Consider the following 22,226-nt stretch of genomic DNA (forward strand, 5'->3'; position numbering starts at 1 on the left):
CCTTCTCACTCTGTCACTTGTAATGGTTTGCTTAGCCCGTAATGGGCTTTGTTTGGAAACATTCAATTGGTTACACAAATGGTTTGCTGCGGGTGATTATATATGTAGATTAGAGAGGTGCTGGAAAGTCACAGCAGGTCAGAAGGAAAATCAACATTGTGGCAAAAGCCCTTTTCCAGCACCACTCTAATCTAGGCTCTGGTTTCCAGCATCTGCGGTCCTCAGTATTGCACTGCTGGTGATTATATGTTAACCAAAAGCAAAATGGTGTAATGATGATGTTGATGGTGGGAAGGTTGCTGTGATCACAATTCTGGGTCGGAGAAATGGGGAAAAAGAACGCTTCACAGCTCACAGAACGAGATCTGAAAAGCAGTTAAATCAAACCAAAGGTTCAGATAGGGAGGGAATATTTCCCTGGAGTTTGAGTAGATGGAAAGTGATGGTGTCCAGGAATAGACAGGATTTTCTATTACAGAGGTTGAAAGTTTTAAAACTGTTATATTCAGATAGTTTAATTTATTTTCTTGAATTTTATTTGCTGTGCAAGAAACTTTTACAATATTTTAAAACAAAAATTTACAAACCTTGTGTTACAGATAAATGTTAAATAAAATCCATCAAACCATCCCTCACTGAAACCTGATGTGGAAGTGCAATCTCCTGGAGAATCCCTGCCCACTCCTTCCTACCCGGGCTCCATGACTATATACATACCTGGGAGACAGCAGCAGGAGGAGACCATTCAGCCTTTCAATCCTGCTCCACCATTCAATGGGAAACAGCTGACCATCCAGCTCAGTCTCCTGTTCCTGCTGTGTTCCAATCCCCTTTCATGACTCTACCTCGAAGAACTATATCTCAGTCCTCCTTTGGTTTCACTGCCTTTTGTTCCAGTGACGTGGCGGTGTTACTGTGTGGGTGTAGGCAGGGGTAATGTGATGGTGCTGCCTCCTGGAGGATACACTCAGCATCCCTCATCATCCTGCAGTAACATCAACTGGGGTTCAGCAACTAGAGATAGAAACCATTTCCAGGATATGGGCATCACTGGCTCAGCCAGCATTTATTCCCCATCTCTAGTTACCCTTGAGAAGATGGGAGTGAGCTGCTGTCTTGTACCATTCACAGTCCATTTGGCGCAGATAGACCAAAAATGCTGTGAGGGAGAGTGTTGCAGGATTTTGACCGAGTGATTCTCTATCTTTGATTCTTCAAATGCTGGTTAACTTAATCACAATCTGCACGAGTTTGAGATTTCAGGCTGCACACCTTCACCATCTAGCACCCTGTATAAAGGAATATGTACAGATTAGAAATTCAGAACAGACAATTCTAGTTTCTCTGGAATATCTTTTTCCAATTTCTTCCCCCAAAGCTGTAACCCTCCAGCCCACTTACTCTCTCCCACCATTCTGACTCTGCTACCCCCTAATGTACACCCTCCCCATTCTCATGGAGTTACTGATAAACAGATCCATGCCACCACTTCCCGTCCCTGGTTAAACTCTGCGCCCTTTCTGGGTTCACTTCCTTTCCCTTCAGTTGCTGCAAGTCAATAATGTAACAGCAGAATGAAACAAAAGGAAACAGAAAGGGAGGTAGCAGATCCTGGACAGAAGGGGAACATTCAGTCTGGGAGAATGGGTCAGATCCTTCTTTGTTTCCCATTGGTCGATGCCCAGTGTTATGACGAGTTGGGGATGGCCTTTGGCCCCACATGGGTGTAGTGACACTTTGACCTCCCGCCCCCGCAACCGATATGTTCGTCCTCCAGCCAATCACAGTGTGAAGTACTTTCCGCTAGTTACCCCAAAGCACATGCTCCAAAATCGGCCCACATTCTGTACATTTACAGTGCCAGGTTTCCGCACACGTGTGATCCCTGCCTCAGGGATTGTGGGAGTTGTAGTCCCCATGAAGCTACTGGAGCCCTGTCGCTGGAAAGTGAATGAAAAGTGTGGGGTGGAGGGTGTTGTGTATAGGATCCCCATTCAGACACACAGAACATATGGGCTGTCACTGGGTTTTACTGAGACACCTGCTTCCACAACCTGATTTCTGATGTAAAGAACACAGATTCAGCCAATTGCGGGGTGGGGAGTTTAATAAAGGGGAGCAGATTTTAAGCAGAGGTGGCTCAGTGGCGAGCACCACTGCCTCACAGCGTCAGGGACCCGGGTTTGATTCCAGCCTTAGGTGACTGTGTGGAGTTTACACGTTCTCCCCATGTCTGCGTGGGTTTCCTCTGGGTGCTCCAGTTTCCTCCAACAGTCCAAATATGTGCCGGTTAGGTGAATTGGCCAAACTAACTCAATCATCATCGAAAGGCTACACTGCCTCTCCTGTGCCCAGTGCTCATCTTACGTTAATAACTGGAAAAATGAATCCAAAAATCACCACATTCACCCAAGGAGATTTTTGGAAAATGCAGGATAATCAGGTGGATTAGTGTTCCAAACTTAGATAGTGAGGAAGCATGTAGATTAGACTTACAGTGTGGAAACAGGCCCTTCGGCCCAACAAGTCCACACCGACCCGCCGAAGCGAAACCCACCCATACCCCTACATTACCCCTTACCTAACACTACGGGCAATTTAGCATGGCCAATTCACCTGACCCGCACATCTTTGGACTGTGGGAGGAAACCGGAGCACCCGGAGGAAACCCACGCAGACACGGGGAGAACGTGCAAACTCCACACAGTCAGTCGCCTGAGTCGGGAATTGAACCCGGGTCTTCAGGCGCTGTGAGGCAGCAGTGCTAACCACTGTGCCACCGTGCCGCCCATGTAGGAGATAATGGTTTTACAATTTTAAACTGAGAGGAGACAGTGATTTATGGTTTTAGATTGTGTAGTACATTCACACCGTCCAGAATACTCTGTTGTGAATATCCATCCTGTACTTTATTACAAAGTTAAGATCTCTGACAATGAAAACCAAAACACCCAGGAAACGTCCCCTCACCTTGTAATCTGATAAAGGACTAGTGATAAGTCTGGATGAATTTAGAACACAGATGGAAAGCGGGAAGATTAAATCCAGTCCCAAGATCCTGTGCTTAAACAAAGGAGACTACAATAGGATGAGACAGGAGTTGGCTAATGTAAACTGGAAGCAAAGAGTTTACGATGGGGTAGTTGACGGCCAGTGGGGAAATATCAAAGCAATGTTTCAAAGTGCTGAGCAAAAATATATATCAGTGAAAAAGAAGGACTGTAGATAAAGGAGTAATCTGCCATGAGTGGCTCAGGAAATAAGGGAGTCTATCAAATTGTAATAGAAGGCATACAAATTGGCAATGATCAGCGAGAAACTAGGAGATTAGAAGAACTTTAAAGAGCAACAGAAAGCTGGATGGGATTGGGGATAAAAAGTGACGAGTAGCTAACCCGAGGGCCAGAATAGCAGTTGATACTGCTAGAGGGGAATATGTGGCCTCAGTATTTATTGAAGTACTTAACTGAAGAAGTCTCTCATCACAGAGATAGACCTGATAAAGTTAAAAATTACGCTGTGCTCGGAAAGCTAGTGCTTCCAAATAAAACCTGTTGGACTATAATCTGGTGTTGTGAGATTTATAACTTTGTCCACCCCACTCCAACACCGTCTCCTCCACATCAGAATCCTGACAGACAATCCCACTGAAACTGAAGCGCCTGTCAGGTACTGAAGTGAGCCACGGGGGATGTGGGGGAGGGGTGCGATGTGAAAACAATGTGCTGAATTGAACGAGACTTTTTAAACTGCCATTGCCATGGAGGTAATCCTGATAAACAGCCTCCATTCAAAGCTACAAACTTTGCTAACATGGACTTGGCTGTGTCGCAGTAATTTTTCCAGATACTGACATTTGAAATATTGTCCACGGACAGAATACACACCTTTCCTTCCAGATGAAAAGGCCAATGATATTCAGATCGGAACGGATCTAGTAACGATCAGGTCTGAACATGAAGCTCAATTTGAATTTTTCATCCACAAATCCACCCTTTCAGTACCCTACAACAGAGAAAACAACTCACCACTGTTACTACAGGACGGAACTTTATAAGATAATGATACTATTAAATTGTAGTTTCCTTGTTCCTCCCAAAGCTTTAAATCTCAGTCTCACAATTTCTCTCTCTTGTTAACTGAAGACCAAACCAATCTCCTCACTCCTTCCCTCCACACCCAGTTTTCACAATCTCTCTCCTCTCCTTGAATTCAGTTGCCTAGCTCTTGTCTGCAGACTAAGATCCAAATCAATGATTCTGACTCAGAGCCTCCCGGGTGTTGGTGAATCCTCCCGCCAGGTCCCCGGGTTTCCTTCCTGGTGGGAATCATATTGGGGAAAAATCAATCTGGAACCTCTCATTTATATTCCCCACCTCCACCCTCTGATGAGAACCATCCTGCACACACTGCATCCTGCACACTGGCAAAATCCTATCTGGTTGAACTGAAATGAAGCAAGTTAGAACTCTAATTGCAGGCCCATCCTTGTCCCTTTCCATAACAATCCTGAATTTTCATAAAATGTGTTCTGATAACTTTCTGCAAAATCCTCCCCCAGTGAATTAGATTACCTCAGAGTACAAGGCATCTGGATCACATGGGCAAATGGGCTGAGGAGTTCAATTTAGAAAAAAATGTGAGGTGCTGCATTTTGGAAAAGCAAACCTTAGCAGGACGTATACAGTTAATAGTAAGTGCCTGGGGAGTGCTGCTAAACAGAGACCTTGTTATGCAGCTTCATAGTTCCTTGATAGTAAAGTCGCAGGTAGATAAGATAGTGAAGGCGGCAGTTGGTCTGCTTGCCTTTATTGGTCAGAGTGTTTAGTATAGGGGTTGGGAGGTCATAATGTGGCTGTACAGGACATTGATTAGGCAACTTTTGGAATATTCCATGCAATTCTGGTCTTCCGATCAGAAGAATGTTCTCAAACTTGAAATAGGTCAGAAAGGTATTACAAGGATGTTGCCAGGAGTTTTACCTGGAGTGTCGGAGACTGAGGGGTGACCTTAGAATACTTAGAATACTACATTCAATTCTCGTCTCCCTGATTTCAGAAAGATGTTACCACAATAAACTCAACCTCAATAACAAGTTCCTGGGAAATATTGACGAATAAACAGACCGTGCAGTGTGGGTTGATAGATCCTTGAAAGTGGAGTTGAAGGTAGACAGATCAGTGAGGTGGTGTTTGTAATGCTAGCTGTTATTGGGCAGTGCATTGAGGATAGGAGTTGGGAGATCATGTTTCGGTTGTACAGTTTATTGGCTCGGCCACTTTTGGAATTTCCATACTGCTTTCAATTCCAGTCTCCCTGCTATAGGATGGATATTGGGAAACTTGAAAGAATTCAGAAAAGATTTACAAGGGTCTTGCCAGGATTGGAACATTAGAACCATAGGGAGAGGCTGAATAGGCTGAGGCTATTTTCCCTGGATCACTGGACGCTTGAGGTGGCATTGTAGAATTTTATTAAATTATGAGGAGCAACGATAGGGTGACTAGTCATGGTTTCTTTTTTACCCCAGGGTATGGGAATCTAAAAGTAGACAGCATAGGTTTAACATGAGAGGGGAAAGACTTCAAGGGGATTTGGAGGCTTTGGAGAGGGTGAAAACAGGTTTACCAGGATGTTGTCTGGATTGGGAGAGGCTGGAAAAACTTTTGTCTTTGGCAAGTCAGTAGCTGCGGGGTAACCCGAGAGGCACAGACAGAGTGAATAACGTGAATCTTTTTTCCAAGGTGGAAGTGACAAATTCTAGAGCCACACATTTAAGAGGAGAGGGAGCAGTTTAAAGGAATGAAAACCAGAACAACTGCAGATGCTGTAAACCAGGAAGAGAAACAGACGTTTCTGAAACAGCTCGGCAGGTCCAGCAGCATCTGTGAAGAGAAATCAGAGTTAACGTTTCTGAGGAAGGGGGACCAGTCCCGAAACAGTAACTCATTTTTCTTCACAGATGCTGCATGACCTGCTGGGCATTTCCAACAATATCTGTGCAGGTTTAAAGGGAGTTATGTCAGGCAAGTTTCTTATGCAGAAGGTGGTAGTTGACTAGAATGTACTCTCCTGGGAGATGGTAAAAGCAGAAACAATCACAATGTTTTTGAGGGGTTTGGGCAGACACAGAAGCAGGCATGGGGTGGCAGGGATATGGATCATGTACAGGCAGATGGAATTAGTTTGGAATGGCATCATGATCCGCACAGACACGGTGGGCCGATTATTCCGGTGCTGTAACTGTTACGTTTTTCAAAGGGAAGAATGTCTTTTGAAGAAGTAACAAAGGATTGATGAGGGCAGAGCGATGGACATGATCTACGTGGACTTCAGTAAGGTGTTCCGCAAGGCTCCTCAGGGGAGACTGGTTAGCAAGGTTAGGTCTCATGGAATACAGAGGAAACCAGCCATGTGGATACAGAACTGACTCAAAGGTAGAAGACAGAGTGGTGGAGGGCTGCTTTGCAGACTTGAGGCCTGTGACCAGTGGAGTGTCACAACGATCGCTGCTTGATCCACTACTTTTCGTCATTTATATAAATGACTGGAATGCTAACATAGGAGGTATGGTTAGTAAGTTTGCAGATCACACCAACATTGGAGGTGTAATAGACAGTGAAGAAGATTACCTCAGAGTACAATGGGAACTTGATCAGATGGGCGAATGAGCTGAGGAGTGGCAGATGGAGTTTAATTTAGAAAAATGTGAGGTGCTGCAGTTGGGACTTATCCACTTAATGATAAGGTCCTCGGGAGCATTGCTGAACAAAGACACCATGGAGTGCAGATTCATAGCTTCTTGAAAGTGGAGTCGCAGGTAGATAGAATAGTGAAGGCAGCATTTGGTATGATTTCCTTTATTGGTCAGAGCATTGAGTACAGGAGTTAGGAGATCATATTGCGGCTGCACGGGACATTGCTTAGGCCACTGTTGGAATAATCCATACAATTCTGGTTGCCTTCCTATCAAAACAATATTGTGAAACTTGAAAGGAGTCAGAAAAGAATTTCAAGGATGTTGTCAGGACTGGAGGATTTGAGCTACCAGGAAAAGTTGAATAGGCTGTGTTCTCTGGAGCGTCAGAGGCTTGCAAAATTGAGGTTTGCAAAATCATGAGGGGCATGGATAGGGGAAATACACAAGTTCAGATGGTTGGGATAGTCTCATGGGTCGAATGGCCTGCTTCCACACTGTAGGGATTTGTTCACTGAGTATAGGAGTTAGCTACAGTTGTGGCTGTACTGGGCATTGGTGAGGCCAGTTTTAAAATACTACATTCAATTCTATTCTCCCTGATTTCGGAAAAAATGTTACCACAGTACGACTCAACCTCATAATGACAAGTTCTTGGGAAGTGTGCACAAACAAATACACTGTGCAGTGTGGGTTGATAATTCCTTGAAAGTGGGGTTGAAGGTAGACAGGTCGGTGAAGGTGGTGTTTGGTATGCTAGCTGTCATTGGGCAGTGCATTGAGTATAGGAGTTGGGAGATCATGGTTTGGTTGTACAGTATATTAGCTCAGCCACTTTTGGAATTCCCAGACTGCTTTCCATTCTGGTCTCCCTGCTCCAGGAAAGATGTTGGGAAACCTGAACAAGTTCAGCAAAGATTTACAAGGGTGTTCCCAGTATTGGAACAATTGAACCATGGGGGGGCTAAGGCTATTTTCCCTGGAGCAGGAGATGCTGTGGGATGGCATTATGCAACTTTATAAAATTGTGAGGAGCAACAACAGGGTGACGGGTCAGTTTCTTTATTCCCAGGATAGGGGAGTCCAAAAGCAGAGGGTATAGGTTTGACGTGAGAGGGGAAAGACTTCAAGGGGCCCCTACAACAACTTGCTTGGTACATGTATAAATGAGTTGGTTGGCATGGACGATTCGGACAGAGGGTCTGTTTCCATTCTGTACATCTCTGTGACTCTGTTTTACAAAACTTGAGGAGGGTTTCAGAAAATATCTGCAAGGTTATTGTTAGGACTGTGGAGTTAAAGGGAAAGGCTGAATAAGCTGGGGCTTTTCCCCCCAGAGCGTCAGAGATGACGGGTTACCTTACGGAGAAGCACAGACAGGGTGAATAGCCAAGGCCTTTGTTTCCACCCAGTGTCGGGGAGTTCAAAAATACAGGGCATTGGGTTTTAGGTGAGAGGGGAAACGTTTCAAATGGACCTGAGGGCCAAACGGTTCACTCAGAGGTTAGTGAGCGTATGGAATGAGATGCTATAGGAATGATGAACACAGGCCAAATTAAATTTAAAAGGCGTCTGGAGAGGTACATGAATAGAAAGTGTTCATGTGTGATATAGGCCAACTCTCCCAAATGGCGCTGGATCAGGTTAGGATATCTGGTCGACATGGACGAGTTGGACTGAGGGGCCTGTTTCCGTGCTGGATAACACTCTGACTCGAAGTGCCTCAGCAAAATGGTGGAAAAGCCACAATAAAAACAAAAAGTGCTGGAGATCCTCAGCGGGTCAGGCAGCATCTGAAATGGTGACAGATGCAGGAAACATTGCAGCCTTGAAGTAGTGTTGGGATGATCACACCAAGCACTACAATATCGATTACACGCTGAGTGCCAGAACGTGGGACGAGAATAAATAGGTGTTTGATGACCAGCATGAATACGATGGGGTTGGAAAGCTGACGTTCTGGGTCAGGACTATTCATCAGGACTGACAAAGGGTCCCGACCCAAAACATCCACTTTCCTGCTCCTCTGATACTGCCTGACCTGCTGCACTTCCCCAGGTCCGCATTGTATAGACTCGGACTTCCAGCAATGCCCACATCTTATCCATCCTGTTCATTGTGTTCAGGTCAGGCAGCATCAGTAGTGCTTGGTGTGTCCATCTCAACACTTCTTCAAGTGCACGATCTACCTGTGCCTCTACTTTCGAGGAATTATGAATCTGCACTGCAAGGTCTCTTTGTTCAGCAACACTCCCCAGGCCTCACCATGATGTGCATCAGTCCTGCTAAGCTTTGCTTTTCCAAAATGCAGCACCTTGCATTTATCTAAATTAAACTCCATCTGCCACTCCTCAGCCCATTTGCCCATCTGATCAAGATCCCATTGTAATCCGAGGTAACATACTCCATTGTCCGCTACGCATACAATTTTGGTTTCATCTGCCAACTTACTAACTATACCTCCTATGTTCACATCCAAATCATTGATATAAATCACAAAAAGCAGAGGGCCCAGCACCGATCCTTGTGGCACTTCACTGATCACAGGCCTCCAGTCCAAAAACAATCTTCCACCACCACCCTCTGTCTTCTAACTTTGAGCCTGTTCTGTATCCAAATGGCTAGTTCTCCCTGTATTCTGTGAGATCTCACCTTGCTAATCAATCTCCCATGGGGAACCTTACCAAAAGCCTTACTGAAGTCCATAGAGATCACATCTGCCACTCTGCCCTCTTCAATCCTCTGTTAATTCTTCAAAAACAGCTCAATCAAGTATGAGACACGTGATTTCCCACACACAAAGCCATGCCGACTATCCCTAATCACACAACATAGACAAGTACAGCACAGAACAGGCCCTTACGTCCACGATGTTATACCGAGATTTAATCCTAATGTAAAACATAGTAACTTAACCTACGCACCCCTCAACTCACTGCTATCCATGTGCATGTCTTGTCCCCAATGACTTCGCTGCCACCACCACCACTGGTAACGCATTCCATGCATTCACAACTCTGTGTAAAAAACCTACCTCGGACGTGTCCTGAATACCTTCCTCCTAATATCTTCATAGTATGACTTCTCAAACAAGTCAATCCTGCCCTGGGGCAAAGTCTCTGTACACCTGTATCAGGTCTCCTCTCTTCCTCTTTTTCTCCAGAGAGAAAAGTCTGAGCTTATTCAAACTTTCTTCTTACAGGAAGGCCTCCAGTCCAGGAAGCATGCTAGTAAACCTTTTTGCACCCTCTCCAAAGCCTCTGTACATTTCCTATAGTAGTGAGACCAGGACTGGACACAAAATTCCAAGTGTGGTCTCACCTGGGACTTGTAGAGCTGTAGAAAAACCTCATGGCTTTTAAACTCTATCCCCTGATAATGAAAGCCAAAAAAAACATTTGCTTTATTAACAACCCTATCCACTTGGTTGGCAACTTTGAGGGATTTATGTACTTGCACACCCAGATCCCTCTGTTCCTCCACACTGCCAAGAATCCTGTCTTTAATCCTATATTCAGCATTCAAGTTCCCATTTATCCAGGTTGAACTCCATCTGCCATTTCTCAGCCCAGCTCTGCATCCTGTCTATGTTACACTGCAGCCTGCAGTAGCCCTCTATATTATCAACGACACTTCCAATCTTTGTGTCATCGGCAAATTTACTAACCCAACCATCAACCTCCTCATCCAAGTCATTTACAAATCCTACAGAGACCCAAGAACAGAGCTCTGCGGGACCCCACTCAACACTGTCCTCCAGGCAGAATGCTTTCCATCGACAACCACTCTCTGCCTTCTGTCAGCCAGCCAATTCTGAGTCCGGATACCCAAATCTCCCTGTGTCCCATACTTCCTGACTTTATGGATGAACCTACCATGGGGAACCCGAACAAATGCCTTGCTGAAATCCATTTATAACACATCCACTGCTCTACAGTCATCGACCTGTCTTGATACCTCCTCAAAGAACTCAATAATCACACTATGCTTTGACAAACTGTCATAAATTCTATCCCTCAGAATTATTTCCACAACTTTGCTAACAGATGTAATTGCCACCAATTTCCCTATTTCCCTTCTTGAAAAGAGGAACAACATTCGCCTCCTTCTAATTCTCTGGTACGACTCCTGTAGAGTGAGGAGGCAAACATCCTTGCCAGCGGCTTAGCAACCTCCTTTCTCGCTTCCTGGAGCAGCCGAGGATAAATCTGGTCTGGCCATGGGGACATATCAATCTTGATGTTTTCCAAAATTTCCAGCACATCAATTTCATCAATCTTGATCTGTCCTTGCTTTTCTAAATACGTGTAAATGCTGGCCCTCAGGGTTCCCTCCAACTTGTCTAGCACCGACGTCAGGGTCACGCGTCTGTAGTTCCCGGGCTTGTCCAAACCGCCTTCCTTAAACAGGAGCACCCCATTAACCAACCCCCAGTCTCCTGGCTCCTCAGCTGTGACTATCAATAATACAAAACTCTCAGCAAGGGGCCCAGCAATCACTTCCCTAGCTTCCTACAGAATTTTAGGGTACACCTGATCAGATCCTGGGGATTTATCCACCTTTATGCGTTTCAAGGTATCCAGTACCACCTTCTGTGTAATATGGACATTGTCAAGGTGTCACCATCTATTTCCCGACATTCTATAAATCCCATGTCCTTCTCCACAGTAAACAATGATGCCAAATACTCGTTTAGTCTCTCCCCCACCGTATCACTGACAGCTCCACACATAGGCCACGTTGCTGATCTTTTGAGGAGCCCTAATCTCTTTCTAGTTCCCTATCGATATATGGGTCCACATGTTTTTCCTCTTAGAATCCCATTCCCCTACCCTTTTTACTCTACATATACCCCTGACTAATTCACTAAACCCAATCATCCCTGAACACGATGGGCAATTTAGCACGGCCAGTTCACCTACTCTGTATATCTGTGGTTTGTGGGAAGAAAGGGGAGCACCTGGAGGAACCCACGCTGACACGGGGAGGAATATCCAAACTCCACATGGACAGCCACCCAATACAGGAATTGAACCTGTGTCCCTGGTGCTGTGAGGCAGCCCTGCTAGCCATTGAGCCACTGTGCCACCCTGAAATTGTAATTGCATTCACAGCTACCTCTGCAAATATATTCCACATGCGAACCACTCTCTATGCAAAAATAAAATCCCAAACGTCGTTTTAAAGCTTTCCTCCTCTCACTTTAAAATGTCTGTACCCAGTCTTGAATCGCAATCCCTCCTGGAAAGGGCATCTGTTGTTCACATTACTGATATAAAATCCTGAAGACTAAATCTCTAATAATGTCACCCCTCAGCCTCCTATGCTCTGGTGAAAGAAGTCACAGCCTATCCAGACTCTGCTTAAAATTCAAACCATCCATTCCCATTAACCCACTGGTAAAACTCTTCTGAACCCGCTCCAGTTTAAAAATACCCTTCCCAAAAGTGGGCTATCCACCCCCACCACACTCACTAAACCATTTATAATAGTTGTTAACCTTAAATAGTTACCTATTAGTACATTTAAATAGTCTAATACTAGCTGGAAAATGAGTAAAGGGAAGGGAACAGGCGGCTCTAAGAAAGCAGGGACCCCTCCCCCACCCTCTCCCTCTTCAGCTGCAACAAAGGTGTCTTCAGCTACTTCAGGAGATTTACCAATGAAGATGAGCTTTGAGGAGATGTTTGCCAGGTGGGAGGCGAAGATTGATGCTTTTATCGATGAGTCTCGGCAGAGCAGAGAAGCACTATCAGCCGAGCTGCAGAAGCAGGGCAGAGACATTCAGGAATTGGAGTGCCGAGTCAGAGAGGTGGAGTCGAAGGCCGCAGCCTCAGAGACTGGGATAAAATCAACAGCCGACCACATCCGTTTTCTCGAGAATCGAGTCCAGAACCTAGAAAACCACATTGATGACCTCGAAAATTGATGTCGTAGAAAAAAATATTCGGTTGTTGGGCCTGCCCGAGCAGGAAGAGGGAGGTCAGCTGACAGCATTCTTAGAGCATTGGCTGCCACAACTTTTAAATCTGCATAATGGATCAGGCCAGGTAAGGGTAGAATGGGCCTACCGGGTCACAGTACGTGGGCCCGGCTCAACCCAGCGCCCACGCCCGGTCCTGTTCCAGCTGCAGAGCTATAGGGAGAGGCAGATGCTCCTGGAAGCCTCAGGAAATCTGGGAAAAGATCCCCAAGCTATGACCCACAAAGGATCCAGGATCATGCTGTTCCAGGACTTCTCCCCAGCTTTGGTCCGAAAGAGGAAGGCATTCGATGAGGCGAAGAAGCGTTTAAGGGACTTAAATATCCAGTACTCCTTACGATATCCAGCGACGCTACGCCTTAGCCACGAAGGATCCATATATAACTTCGGATCACCGGAGAAGGCTAAGGAATTCTTGGACTCTCTTAAATAAACTGTAAGAGATTGTGGACGCTGGTCTGCCTTTCCCATTATTTTGGTGTACATCCCTTCATCTTTTCTTATCTTTCTGTGTGTGTGTATGTGTGTGTGTGTGTGTGTGTGTGTGTGTGTGTGTGTGTGTGTGTGTGTGTGTGTATATATATAGGGGCGTATGGTTAATGTTGATGGGGAGAGGTGGTTACCTTATCCTATTTTACTTCTGTTTTTAGGAGCGGGGTTGTTTTTCTTTCCCCTGTTAGTTTGTGGTATTATATTTAAGTATTACATGTTGAGATTGTAATCTTATAGTTATATATGGTATTAATATTCCCAAATATATTTAGATGTGGGTGTGGGTCGGGGTGGGGTGTTCACTGTTAACTCTAGCTTTATATCATATTTGAATTCTCCTCATTTTATTGAGGAACACCTGGGTCAAGGGTGGGGCACTGGTTGGAAGAGGGTAAGATGGACTGTGGGAGAGGAAGTGACGCTCCCTGGGAACAAGGGAGAAAATCTCCAATTCGGAATGTTTTATATTTTTTATACTTAGAAAGAGTTTTTTGTTATATTGTTTTGAGTGTATCAGAGAATCTTTACTTTTGTAAATCTTGTATGGTCCATGCTCGGGATGTCCTAGATAGGGTTTCCCCTCCCGAGGGGTCTCGGATCTGTCCAGATGATTATGGCTGAACAGTCGGTTAAGTGGTGCACCTGAAATGTCAGGGGGAGTAATTCGCCAGTTAAAAGGAAGAAAATATTATCAAATCTTAAGAAGGAGAGAGTTGATATAGCTCTCCTACAGGAGACACACCTGTCGGATAAAGAACACTTAAAATTACGACAGGGCGGATTTGATCAGGCCTTTTTTTCCTCTTTTAATTCAAAAAGCAGGGGAGTCGTTATCCTTGTCCGGAAGAACTTCCCTTTGAAAATTCTAAATCAGATAAAAGATGAATCTGGACGATATATTTTGATTAAAGCCCTCATAAATGGAGAGGAATATGGGATCTTAAATGTATACTGCCCCCCGGCACACCCCTTTAAATTCATAACGGAAGCTTTTTCAAAACTGATGGCCTTTGGTGCCCGTCATACAATTATAGGGGGAGACTTTAATTGTATTATGGATCCGGAAATAGACAGGATTCCCAAGAGTGCCGCTGGAGTATCTCCCAGATCTAGACAACTGGCGGACCTGAATAAAGAATTAGGATTGGTAGATGTATGGAGATGTCTCCATCCACAGGGTAGAGATTTTTCTTTCTACTCTAATCCACATAAATGTCACACAAGAATTGATATGTTTTTTGCCCCATCGATTTTTCTAAACTCTATAGCAACTTGTAAAATAGGTACTATAGCAATCTCTGACCATGCCGCTGTATACATGGAAACTAAGGTAAAGAACAATGGGACATCTGCTCGGCATTGGCGTATGGACCCCTTCCTGATAAAAGATAGCAATTTTTTAAAGTACTTCTCCCAAGAACTTAAAACGTTTTTAGAAATTAATACTGGTACGGCTAGCAATCCGTCAATGATGTGGGAGACCATCAAAGCTTATGCACGAGGTTTGATCATCTCCTATTCAGCGACCCAGAGGAAAATGAAGGGAAAGCAACAGCGTCTGCTCGAAGCTCGCCTAAAAGCAGCCGAAACAGCATACACTGATAGACCTTCTATCACAAAATTGCAGAGGATTACAAGCTCTTAGGACAGCTTTAAACACCGCGCTTACTCAAACGGCTAAAAGGGAAATATTATTTGCGAAACAAAGATTATATGAATATGGCGACAAACCGGGTAGATACTTAGCATTTCTTGCAAAGAAAAAGAAAGCCCCTCAAACTATTCCGACCATCAAGGAAAGTACAGGTACCCTGACTCATGATCATAAAAAGATCAATGCGACCTTTAAAGAATTTTATTCTGAACTATATAGATCGCAGGACTGTGAAGATAGGATTAGGAGGATGCAGTCATTTTTTAAAAATTTGACCTTCCCGGGCCTGACTCCGGAACAGGTGTCGGCCCTAAATACCCCTTTAACAGTCCAAGAAATACTTGAGGCAATTAGGCAACTTCAGAGCGGAAAAGCACCGGGCCCGGATGGTTTTCAAGCTGAATTCTATAAAGAATTTACAGGAATATTGGTTGACCCACTTATGGATATGTATAATTTTGCGCATAGTCAGGTCTGTCTCCCGCCCACACTGAAAGAAGCAAATATTTCTCTTATCCTCAAAAAAGGAAAAGACCCAGAAGATTGTGCATCTTACAAACCAATATCCTTACTAAACGTAGACTTTAAAATTCTCTCAAAAATGTTAGCACTAAGACTAGAAAGGGTACTGCCATATATTATAAAGGAGGACCAGACGGGATTTATTAAGGGCCACAGATCATCCAATAATATCAGAAGGGTCTTGAATATGATCCAAGCCTGTCATCAGGGAAAGATAACAGGAGTAGTAATTTCATTGGATGCGGAAAAGGCATTTGATAGGGTTGAATGGTCATATTTATTTTACACATTGGAAAGGTTTGGCGTTGGACAGGTGTTTACCAAATGGGTTTCAACATTGTATAATGACCCCAAAGCAGCTGTTATTACTAATGGGTTAAGATCGGATGGCTTCAGTGTGGGTAGGGGCTGCCGTCAAGGATATCCTCTCTCACCATTGTTGTTTACGCTGATAATCGAACCATTAGCAGAAGCCATCCGGACTGATCCTAATATAACGGCCCCGAGGATTGGTACAGGTAAACACAAAATTACCCTCTATGCAGATGACGTTCTCTTATTCCTCAGTAATCCTTTAATGTCAGTGCCTCGTCTAATTCAAGTTATTAATACATTTAGTGCATTCTCAGGCTATAAAATTAATTTTTCAAAATCGGAAGCCATGCCAATGGGTGGTCTGGCTATGATACCCCACTTAATGGACGGATCCCCTTTTCCCTTCCGTTGGTCCCTGGATGGCTTCTTATATTTAGGTATTTTTATCACGCCAGTATTTGATCAGCTGTATAGGGCTAATTTTGTACAATTAATGGAAAGGATAAGGCAGGACCTCCAGCGATGGAGAGACCTTCCGATTTCCTGGCTAGGGAGAATAGCATTAATTAAAATGAATGTTCTGCCCCGTCTCTTATATCCTATGAGAATGCTCCCGCTGATGCTGCCAAGGCTAGCCCTACGTAAATTATATGGCTGGTTGGGCTCCTTTATTTGGAACCATAGACAGCCCCTTATTAAGCTGAAGAAGCTACAGCTTCCACAGGCAAGGGGAGGACTGGACTTCCCAGACTTTAGGAAATATCAGTTAAGCTCCCTACTAAGTTACATAGCTGATTGGGTTTCATCTGATCCACAATCAATTTGGCTGGATATCGAAGCCTCCCAAGTAAAATACCCACTTATTAACCTTTTATTTTCAGATAAGAGGAAAATCATTACAGACCACTGTAAAAATCCCATAATATTAAACACAATTAAGGCCTGGAATATAATGCGGCAAAATGAGGGTAACTCACATAAAACATCCCGTGGGTTTCCTCCGGGTGCTCCGGTTTCCTCCCACAGTCCAAAGATGTGCGGGTCAGGTGAATTGGCCAAGCTAAATTGCCCATAGTGTTAGGTAAGGGGTAAATGTGGGGGTATGGGTGGGTTGCGCTTCGGCGGGTCGGTGTGGACTTGTTGGGCCGAAGGGCCTGTTTCCACACTGTAAGTCTAATCTAATCTAATCCCCCCATGCACTAATAGTAGGCGCATGGGGATTCCAACCTGGGATTACAGATGCCACCTTTAAACTCTGGAGATCCAGGGGCATCTCATGCTTAGGGGACCTATTTAAAGATGGGATCCTGATGTCCTTTGAGCAGCTGCGTCTGAAATTCGGAATAACTAATGGGGATCTCTTTCGATACTTCCAAGTTCGAGATTATATACAGAGGAAGACTACATTAATAGATAGTCTTTATAAATCAGACAGAGAACGTAATGTCTTACGACCAGCGGGGGCATCCTCCGTTAGTACTATATACCATTTGCTACATGATGGAGTCTCAGGAGACATGGATGACCTGCTTAAAACATGGGAGCAGGACTTGGGGCTAGAAATCTCTGAGGATATGTGGAATGACATTTGGGAAAATGCTAGAAGAATTGCTATCTGTAACAGAACTCAGGCTATCCAACTAAAGATACTTCATAGGGCCCATATAGCTCCGGCTCGACTGGCAAAATTTAAGGCAGGAGCATCTCCAATGTGTCCTAAATGCAAAATAGAGGTGGGTACTCTTGTACATTGTCTGTGGACTTGTTAGAAAATCCGCAGATACTGGACTAAAGTGGCAAATACCCTGACAGAAATTTTAGGAACGGAAATTAGGGTGGACCCTGTATCTCTCCTTTTGGGCTTTTCGAACCTCATCTCTGGATATGCATGGGAAGAGACTATTTTCTATTCTCTCTTTCTGTGCAAGGAAAAATATTTTGGTGAACTGGGTGGCTGAGGGCCCCCCTGGACTTTCAAATTGGCACAGATTAATTATGGAATATATCCCCCTTGACTTCCTCACAAATATGGTGCACCGAAAGACTGAATTATTTTATAAAATATGGCAGCCCTTTTTGAATTATATAAATGCAGATATTTCGGCTATCCTAACAAGGGCTTTTATTTAGTGAAGATTTCAGACCGGGCTGCTCCGGGGCCCCTTGGGAGAGGAATCCTGCGCGAATACGGGTTTTATTATATTTGATGTTTATACATTCCGAGCATGTAAGAGACTTAGGTATACACTCTGGTTAGTTATAGGTTAGATTAGTAGAAAGTTGAGTTTTTTTTTCTTTTTTCGTTTCTTTTTTTTCTTTTTTTGTTTTCTTTCTTTCTCTTTTCTTTGTTAAATTATGACTATTGTATATATGATTTAATTGTACATCAATGTTTGTATTTGAGAGTTTTGTTTATTTTTGTAAATTTGCAAAAATGTTAAATTTCAATAAAAATATCTACAAAAAAAAACCCTTCCCATAACAGCACAACCAGAACTGGGCACAGTATTTCAGAAGAGGCCTCCCCAACATCCTGTACAACCTCAACATCCCGTCCCAACTCCTATACTCTGAGGTCTGAGCAATGAAGATAAATGTGCTGAACACCTTTTTAACCACCCTGTCTACATGTGACACATACTTCAAAAATCTGAACACCGAGGTCTCTGTTCTATATCACTTCTCATGGCCTGACTTTTAGTGAGTGTAAATCCTGCCTTCTTTTATCAAGATGTAATATTTTGCATTTATTCCAATACAAAACATCCTTCGAGTATAAGGGCAGTAGGAGTATACTGAAGAGGGGAATCAGGAGGTCAAAAGGGGACAGGACACAGCTTTGGCGAATAGGGTTAAGGATAATCCAAAGGGTTTTTATAAATGCATTAAGAACAAAAGGATTACAAGTGGAGGCAGATGCGATTAGTTCAGTTCAAAACTATGGTCAACATGGACTGGTTGGACCACAGGGCCTGTGTCAGTGCTGTATAACTTTATGTCTCTAACCCTCGCTACCTCTGTAAATTCCTGTGTGCTCGGTACTCTCCCTGTCAATGTCACCTCATCCAGCCTTACAACTCTTCCATATCTCAATAATTCCTCTCCAGCCTCAAAACCCAAAAATTTCTATCATAAATACCTATCTCTGTAACATCCTCCGTCCTCAGAATACTTTCCAAATTTCATATCCTCCAGCTTCATTATCCTCCCTATCTCCAATCCCCTCCCCTCTCTCAAAACTTTGCGATATGTGCCTTTCTTTATTTCCAGCCTCCAGGACACCAAGGTTTTATTTCTCACTTGATGATGGCCCTTTCTGATTCCTGAGCTGAGCTTCTGAATTTCATCTTAAAACTCTCCATCTCACTTACCTCCCAAAAACATCGACCAACCATGTGCCATCTATTCTAGTATCACCTTTTCTGACCTGATGTCCAATGGAGCCTGTCATATTTCTATAATAAACATCTCAGCTGTATACAGAACAGAAAAAACGCTCTGGTGATCCATCTGTGAGAAAGAAAACTAACACCAAACTATCCTGATCTATTTTCCAGTACTTGTGGAAAAGTCTCATCTATCATGGCATCGCAAGTGTATACTAAATATATCTCAAATGTTTTCAGGATTTGTCTCCCACCCTGACAGACAGTGAGGCTTAGTGCAACTCTTGTTCTATGACGATATCACCCACAGGAACACAGAGCAGCTGGGTCTGTGCAAACCAGAGATCACCAACACATTGGGAAGGATGGTAGGTACCCTGAGAGGGGACACAGGAGATTTACCAGGATGGTACAAGGAATGGGGGATTTTAGTTGAAGGGACAAGGGTGTTAATGGTACATATCAAGAATATCCAACTACAATAGATGGACTCTCCTTGACAACCTCTCCCCTTGCCTGGGCTGGGTAACCTTCAGGTTAAACCTACCAGACATTTCTCCCTAATGAGAGAGCAGCCCTATGGTCTGGGAGGACAATGCTGCCTTTCCCTTTTACACAGTGATGCCACTGTACCCCGGGGGTGGGGAGAGGGAATGCTGAAGGTGGTGGATGGGACACCACTCAGGCACAGTGCTTTGTCCTGGAGGATGGTCACTTTCTTTAATATTGTTGGGGGCTGCACTGATGCAGGCAAGTGGGGAATGTTCCAACACAATCCTGATGTGTACCTTATAGAGAGCAAACAGACATTGGGGAATCAGGGGTTTGGGGAAACTGAGGTTGTTCTCCTTGTAGCAGAGGAAATTGTGGCTGCACTGTGACAGAGGGGTTTACAGAAATTATACATTAGAATAATCAACCTTACACTCATCAGCTCATCATAAACTGTTGACAAGACATATATGAAAGACTTGGAGGGAGATCTATTGACAGGATGGTTTGATTCAAAGGAGAACTTTTATGCATCAAATAGGAATGAGTTGGAACACAATACTCACAACTAAATGCAAATATCCTGGTCCTGATGAATTGAGTAATTCTGTCAGAGTTTGGTGTTACAAATACCGAGGTTACCATCTGAATGTCCACCTGTAATACAAGTTTATAAAATCCGTCACTGTCAGATCAGGTTAGAAACTCACGCCATCCCCTCCTCCTGGCCCAGGATGACCGGACACATTACCCCTTGTGGAGGTCAGCAGTCAATTCAGGGGGAAATCTACGTGGGTTTCTATCAGTTTCCACCTTGGGACTTCATGTGACTGCACAGGGCCAATCTTTGACACATGGGAGAGAATTTTCCAAGTGTCAGTGAGATGTGGAGAGCAGGACTTGTTGCTTCTTCTTTCCTTCCGTGCTGCCGCTGTGCCTCATCAATAAGACATGGGGGGGGGGGGGTGAAAGGCTCATGCAGCTTCAGGGGCAAGTTGTCACCATTCTGACCAAATAGGCAGCAAGCTCCTCCCAGTCATTCCATAGAGTATCCCGTAAAAGACAGGAACTCTGCATGCTTCCCACTGCCCAGTGTTCCCAGGAAAAGTTTAGAAGAATGATGGGGAAAATCTCCTAGGAAAGGCATAACAGTAAAGTTCCAAAAGGATTATAAACAATTTACACAGAGGAATTCATTGGAGAAGTGGGCAACAAGTTGGCAAATGGAGTATCACTTGGGAAAATGTGAAGTTGTTCATTTTGGAGGAGATAATAAAAAGAACAGAGGACTATTTAATTGGTGGAAACTGTAGAAAGCTGCACCACAAAGGGAGCAAGAGGTAAATGTGCAGGAAACAAAGCAAGGTAGCACAAAGTTACACCAGGTCATCAGGAAGGGGAATGGAATATTGCTCCTGATTTCAAGGGATTTGCAGTATAAGAGTTTGAAGTATATACCTGAGAACAACTTCATACAGTGCGAGTGAGAAAACATCTGGAGTAATGAGAGAAGGTTTGCTCCCTTTATTTAAGGTAATACATCACTTCATTGAGGCATTCAGAGAAGATTGACTGGGATGATCCTTGGTTTGAAGGGATTCTCTTTTAAGAAAAGGCTGAAGAAGTCGGGACTCTACTCACTCGATTTGGGAAGAATGAGAAGTGAACTCTTTCAAACATATCGGCTTCCTAAGGGGTTTGACAAGGTAAAGACTGACAGGATGTGTCCCAGCATGAGGGAACCTAGAACCAGACTCTGAGTCAGTCGCGGAATCAAGGGTTCTGTTTTAGTTTTGTCAACTTTAACGCAACACTAACACGGGTAAGGGGTTTCATTAGCAATGGAGCTGGGCCGAGGGGGAGACAAGCAACATTTTACAGATTGGAATTCCTGGTGTTTGTGATTGTGTAGATGTCTGATCAGAAGGTCACCTTGGGGTCAGAATAGGAGAGCAATATTGTGAAGAGTGTAGTTCTGCCTCAGTTCTCAGTGAGAGAGAGGGGTTCTGCAGTAAGGGAAAGGAATTTGTAACAGCAATTGAAGGCAATGGGTTTAACCATTGCAATGTTTCATTGGAGGAAATTGCAGCTAATCGATTGGTGGGAGTGGCAAGCAGTTTGATAACAGAATAACAGTGGAGCAATGGAAAGGGATGATGGGGAGGTAGAGCTAGACATTGTCAGTGTACATGTGAAACCTAACAGTGCTTTTGGACGATGTCACCTCCTGCCAATATGTAGGTGAGAAACAGGAGCGACCAAGGATAGATCCTTGAGGGACACCAAATGCAAGGACTTCAGAAAGGAAAGGGAGAGTTGAGATGGAGAAGGATTTTCCAACAACCTTGAAGTAAAATATTAGTTAGTAGCAGAATGGGTGAGCAGGACATAACCAGAAAGGACAGACAGAACAAGGAAAAATATCTGTGAATTGGTGAGGGGGAGTGATGATGATGATGAGGAGGAGGAGCCTGACTCCAAAGCTGCTATTTCTACATTTGTGAGATCACCCAACCCCACCCTAGTCTCAGCTCATTTACTGAAATACTTGTCCATCCCTGTGTTATCTCCAGACTTCATTATCCAAACACACTCCTGGCCAGCCTCCCACATTCAACTTACATATAATCTCAAGAATATCTCAAACTCTACTGCCCAAGTGCTCACTTGCTCTAAAACTTGTTG

General features: G+C 44.1%; 1 long non-coding RNA gene across 2 annotated transcripts in view; it reads right to left on the minus strand.

Annotated features, from left to right (window-relative positions):
• Nucleotides 1-549: 549 nt before the first annotated feature.
• The window catches only part of LOC132813941 (uncharacterized), a 29,250-nt gene continuing 7,573 nt past the window's right edge, over nucleotides 550-22,226 (minus strand). For both annotated transcript variants that reach the window (XR_009644229.1, XR_009644228.1), the window contains exons 3-5: nucleotides 20,108-20,198; nucleotides 3,888-4,005; nucleotides 550-1,289 (exon numbers count right to left, since the gene is read on the minus strand). This is a non-coding gene — a long non-coding RNA (uncharacterized LOC132813941). The remainder of the gene's footprint in view (nucleotides 1,290-3,887; nucleotides 4,006-20,107; nucleotides 20,199-22,226) is intronic.

The sequence above is a fragment of the Hemiscyllium ocellatum genome, unplaced genomic scaffold, assembly GCF_020745735.1.
Source record: "Hemiscyllium ocellatum isolate sHemOce1 unplaced genomic scaffold, sHemOce1.pat.X.cur. scaffold_560_pat_ctg1, whole genome shotgun sequence".
In the NCBI taxonomy this organism is placed as follows: Eukaryota; Metazoa; Chordata; class Chondrichthyes; order Orectolobiformes; family Hemiscylliidae; genus Hemiscyllium; species Hemiscyllium ocellatum.